The sequence below is a fragment of the Zingiber officinale genome, chromosome 2B (genome assembly GCF_018446385.1).
Source record: "Zingiber officinale cultivar Zhangliang chromosome 2B, Zo_v1.1, whole genome shotgun sequence".
Taxonomy (NCBI): Eukaryota; Viridiplantae; Streptophyta; class Magnoliopsida; order Zingiberales; family Zingiberaceae; genus Zingiber; species Zingiber officinale.
In genome coordinates, this window is record NC_055989.1 from 52,237,564 (window position 1) to 52,243,660 (window position 6,097).

Genomic DNA, 6,097 nt, shown 5'->3' on the forward strand with positions numbered 1-6,097 from the left:
GAATATTTAAAAAAAATGTGGCGATCACATCAGACATGTATTAAGTCACGCCAAGCATCGGGCGAAAAAACCAAACTTCATCACCGAAGAAAATTGGGAGAGGATCACCCAGTTTTGGGCAACAGAGGAGAGTAAGCAAAGGAGTGACCTGAATAGAATGAATCAATCTCACAATTCTGGTGACTCATCTGCTATATATGCGGGAGGCTCCATTAACATAGATGAACATAGACGGAGATTGGTAATTTTTTAACTCTTCCACAAATTAATTATTTATATCAAATTATTTCATTATTTGTAATTATGTTTTTTTAGACCAAGGAGCTAGGGAAGGAGCCCACTTTCATTGATACTTTCACCCGCACTTTTAAAAAAAAAAATAACACTTGGAGTGGGGCGAGAGCAAAAGCAGTCAAGGCTTGAATAAATATTTATTTACTTAATTGTACTCTAGGTAGATGTCTTAATATTTTATGTGTTTCTAATATATATAATCAATATCTTTATGTTTTTAAAAAAATAGGACAAATATGATGAACTCGAGCTAGCCCAATCATGCTCACAAGCTGGTGTCGATAGTCAGGGGTCTGAGGAGTCTGTTGGCAATAATTTGAGTTTATGGTTGGAGGCTAGTGGAGGACCAAAAGGGGGAAGGATTTTGGGAATGGGTTCCTTGAGCAGAACCCAAAGAATAGTTGGATCATCTTCCTCCTCAACAACACTTAGGACCCAAGTAAATACCTTGACTGATGAGGTTAGCAATCTGAAGGAAATAATATCACAAAGAGACCAAGAAAGGGTGCAAAGAGACCAAGAAAGGGCGAAAATGGAGCAAGATATGAGAGCATTGCGCCGACAGCAAGAATTTATCATGCGACACCTTCAGTTGACCTCCGCTCAAAGTCAGGTTCCTTCTAATGACGACGATGATGATGGCTATGATGATAACGATGATGGTGGTGATGGTTGTTCCTGATTTTAATTATGTACGCTGATTAAATGTCTCCTAATTAGTGTTTTCAGCATTAATTAATAGTTTCTTAACTTCTCTAATTTTTATTTTAATTAATATGATTGATTTGTTTTTAATAGGGCTGGTGAGACGAAATGTATGCTGGAGAAAAAAGTAAGTATTATGTAATCTAATTTTATTGATTTATTTATATTTTTCAGTTGCATTTGAAAAGTTAAATAAGGGTATCATTATTTTTAAAAATTTATTAAAATTTGCTACTATTGCATTATTAGTTCACATAGGAGGGAATCAATTAAAATTAGGTCAGCACGAAGAAAGAATGAAATCATTTAAAATTTTATTAAATTAGATTGATATAGACGGATTTGCTACTACTGCATTATATATTGACGGATTTGTCAACCATATCTTCTGGAGGTCATTTGATTGATTATATTTGAAACAAACTAATTCAGTGATGTCTTTAATCAATGAGGAAGGTGTTTGGAACCAATTTGATATTAACTAGTTTGTGTTTAATTCATTTGAGATATTTTCATATGTTAGGATTTTTAAGAATACATCTCATGCTATTCATGCCAAATGGAAATAGGATATTTGTAGCTTTTATTTGCTATGGTGAAATAGGATGTATTATATATTTAAGAAACTGTTAGCTAGCTTCAAGATACTTCTTATATTTTAATTTACCATTGCTATGAAATTGATAGTTGATACCGTTGATAAATAGGGCCTTTTTTTGAATGTTCAAGGAATTTCTGATTGCTTGTATAAAGGTGTTTAAGAGTAATTGTCTTGAGTTTGCTAACTTCAGTCCATGGGCAATTAAAAGTTTTTGACCTGTCTTAATTTTGACTTGTCTTCTTATTAGTTTGAAATATCAAACCAAGCTTTAGTCCTCTCTATCAATTTGTAGCTACAAGATCTCTGATTCATTTCTGTACATTCGGTCGGGCTTCACTTATTATGCATACAATTGATCTTTTACCTAGGGAATCTATGGTAGTCTCAGTAATAGTCTGTTAACTCTACTGTATAACAATTAATACCAAAGGAGTAATAATACCTTTTATTGTTGGTCATAAGGTGAGATAAAAGGAGATAAATCAAATATTAAGTGACCTCTTAAATGAAAAGATTATTTACTGCACAACTATGACTTGAATTCTTATCCATTCATACAAATCTATCGGATCTACATAACCAACAATTGGAAGCGTTATCACCCACAACACAATTAGTTCAATCTGAAGATGATCCATTTAACAAATCATGTCAGACTCAAAATTATTTACTCAGATCTGACACATTTGTTGTAACTTCTAAATTGTTTTATACATCATGTGACCAAGATGTTAGTCCCAATTAACAAATGAATAAAAAAATCATCTAAATAATAATTCACCAAAAATATCACAGAGAAATATATATCATATGTGTAACAATGTAATAGAGAATATTCTATTTAGGGTTTTATCATTCCAACTTTTGATATCTATTAAAAAAAATTATAGCTAAGCACATTGTAACCAGATCATGCGGATCAACCCACATAACCAAACATTGTCAGTTACAGCTAATAAAGTAGTTGACCTATTTACAAATCCATATACAACTAGACCTGAATCCTGAAATCTGAGAGAGCACCTATGGATCTTCTGGAATTTCAGCTACTGCTACTAATCATGCTGGTAGTTTAGGCTACTTGAACATTGACCAATGAAATAGACTGGATGTATAAAAAGGCAAGAATCAGAGAATGGGATGATAGAATTACTAATCTTTTGCCTCTCACTTTCTCTAGAACTAAAATGTTTTTGTAAAATAATTAGTCATTTCAATATCCATTAGTAAATTCAAAAATTTACAACTGAGATAACAAAAGAGTAAACAGATAGCAGATCCTGAAAGTAGAAGAAAATAATGAGTATAATCACAAAGAGAATAGTCACAATTTGAAGTTTATATAATTGTATAGATTTGAAATGGACTGGGCAAAACAATTCAAATGTAACTAAAACTAATAACAGTTACCTGGTAAAATGACTAACAAAAAAATTTACCTGTTCAAACAAAGCTGAATTCACATTCACATTGTATTCTATATTCATATCTTTCAAGCCACTACTAAAAGCTTTGCTGTGCGGGAGCTTCCACCTCCATATGTCACCATCTTCAATGTATTCAAAGAGCTTCTGTACTCTTTCAAATTTGCAACCAGACAAGTTTTTTTGACCTGCCTCCTGATGGTTGTGGATTCCAAGACCTTTCAAAGTATCACTTCTTTTTAAAAGCTTTTCTTTAAAGAAGTCAAATGCAATTGTAGCACCACTCTTATCCATATCAATAACCTTTATCACATTCTTGCCAAATGAAGCATTGCCACAGAGAGCTTCAACTGCAATCTTATGATGGTCTAATATTATCACACTGAAAGGAAAAGAAAACAAAAGGAAATCACATGCCAGGATTAAGAACCTCACATGTAATTGAGAAGATAAGGATTCTTAGCACTATTACTCTATGAACAAGATGAAAGACAAACTAATATACATTAAATAACATCACAGCAAAAAGAAGGAAAAGAAAACTATGAAGGACATGGACCTAAAAAGTTGAAAGTGGTACCTCTCGACTTTTGGATATAATTCCCCGATAAAACCAGAGGATCCAATGAAATCCAAAAGATAGACTTCATTTATTTCACCTAGAGGAAGATCATCAACTCTGTAAGAAAACCAGGATCAGTAATTTTAACCAGTGATCAGGTCAGGGTAGAATATAGATGTTATCATTGTTGCAGGAAATCTTTTTAATATATCATCTAGGCCATTCTTTAAAATAATACCCAATGAGTCAGAGGCCTATATTTCATTAACAGATCATTTGCATAAAGTAATTCTTTGGAGATCAATTTCAATTGCACCAGCAGAATACAGATATAGTAGCCACAGTCATTATCATCAATCGTAAACTAATGAATACTTTTAGCAACAATTGCAGCTTCTAGGAAGAGGGACTTCTGGACAATTGTATCTTTTGAACAGATAAATACATTAGGCCTCTCCACTAAGAACAATTGCCGAAGTTAATCCCTAAAGATTACTTAGAAGTGAACAACAAAGTATCACACTAACACTGATCAAGTGCAAATTATCCAAGAGCAAAAGAAGCTTTATCTTACATTCTTGGTTTGATCGAATGGTTGTGCCCCTACAGCAATATGAAGACTTCAAACATCACAATTCTGTTTATTAGATTGCCGATCCCCAATTTAAATGCTTCCTACTAGTGTTTTTGTATATGGTCTCCTCAAGCCTACAGTAAGCTGTAATTGAAAACCTTGAATACAATTAAAACCATTTATAATTGATTAAGGATGGAGCAAACACTCAACTATTGATATTCACTTCGTAAAGGTCCCCAATGAGCAATGTTAAACACTATTGAAAGAAAAGCAAACATGGCATATGCTGACCAATTGGTTTCTGCAAGCAATACAGTCAAGGACAGTAAGCTCTTTCTCTAGAACTGCACAATAATTCATGACAGTATGGTGTTGGATAGATTACACTATCATTCGACTCTACTATCTAAGTATGTCTGTGTGATTTAGTGATCTGTTGATAGTTCAAAGAGCAAGATGTAAACCTTACATTTTAACTGGATTCTGTTTATTTAAATTAATTATAGAAACATGTGATGTTTTCTGGTTACATATGATCTAGTTTATTTGTTTGTTTTTATGTAGGAAAAGAAGACTTGATGGGGATGAAAGCTTTTGTGGAATAAGAAGATAACTTGATGTATCTTAGTTTGTTTAACTTGTTGGATTGATGTACCTTCTTGGATTGATGGACTTGTATGGAAACTTGTTGGAGTGTTGAACTTGTGAAATATTTTTGAGTAGCTTAAAGAACAAATTATGATATTGTATGCTTTGGTGAGTTTGAATGAATAGATGTATGTGAATTAATTAAGATGTGTTAATGTTAATTAGGATGTGTTAATGTTAATTAGGATGTGTTAATGTTAATTATGATGTGTTGAATGTGTTATTTGAATTTATTGCATATGTAGGTATGGATTGAATTGTAGAAAACAGCTATATCTGGAATGTAGTTTTGATAGTAGGAACGAATTTGGTAACAAATAATTTTTGTTGCCAATCTATCGTAACTTCGTCCCAGATTCTGGGACGAATCTGTGGATTCGTCCCAGAATCCCATATAAAAAGCAACGGATTTGGCAACGAAAATTTAATTCGTTGCCAAATTTTGTTGCCAAAATCGTTGCCAAATTTGAAACAAATATCTTATTCGTTGCAAAATTAGGGACTAACTTAGCAACAAAAATTAATTCATCACTGAATTTGTCCCCAAATTCGTTGCAAAGTTTGCAACAAAAAAATTTTTCGTCCCAAAATTGTATGAAATATTGCAACAAATAAGGGTTTTTGTTGCAAATTTGGCGACGACTTTGGCAACGAAAGTAAAATTCGTTGCTAAATTTTGTTGCCAAATTCGTTGTCGATTTTGCAACAAAATTACTATTCGTTGGAAAATCATACGCAAAATTTGGGACAAAATTTGCAATAAAAAAAAATTCAACAAAATTTTTTGACCCCAAATTCGTTGCTAAGTTTGCAACAAAAAAATTTTTCGTCCCAAAATTATATGAAATATTGCAACAAATAAGGGTTTTTGTTGCAAATTTGGCGACGGCTTTCGCAACGAAAATAAAATTCGTTGCTAAATTTTGTTGCCAAATTCGTTGCCGATTTTGCAACAAAATTACTATTTGTTGGAAAATCATACGCAAACTTTGGGACAAAATTAGCAACAAAAAAAAATTCGACAAAATTTTTTGACCCCAAATTCGTTGCTAAGTTTGCAACAAAAAAATTTTTCGTCCCAAAATTCTATAAACTTCTACCGTATATGTTATAAATTTTGCGACGAATTTGGGGACGAAAATTATTTTCGTCCCTATTTTCGTCCCCAATTTCGTTGCCAATTTTGCAACAAACATAAATTTGTTCCAAAAGTTGGCATCAACCTGTTTGGGACGAAAATTTTTTCGTCCCAAATTTCTTCCCCAAATCTTTTGCAACGAATTTTT

The 6,097-nt window shown here is 32.6% G+C and overlaps 1 long non-coding RNA gene across 1 annotated transcript; it reads right to left on the minus strand.

Annotated features, from left to right (window-relative positions):
• Positions 1–3,075: 3,075 nt before the first annotated feature.
• Positions 3,076–3,698, minus strand: LOC122049113. Its single transcript, XR_006130833.1, has 2 exons — positions 3,605–3,698; positions 3,076–3,406 (listed from the first exon to the last, which is right to left on the minus strand). It is a non-coding gene; the product is annotated as an uncharacterized LOC122049113 (long non-coding RNA).
• Positions 3,699–6,097: the final 2,399 nt, after the last annotated feature.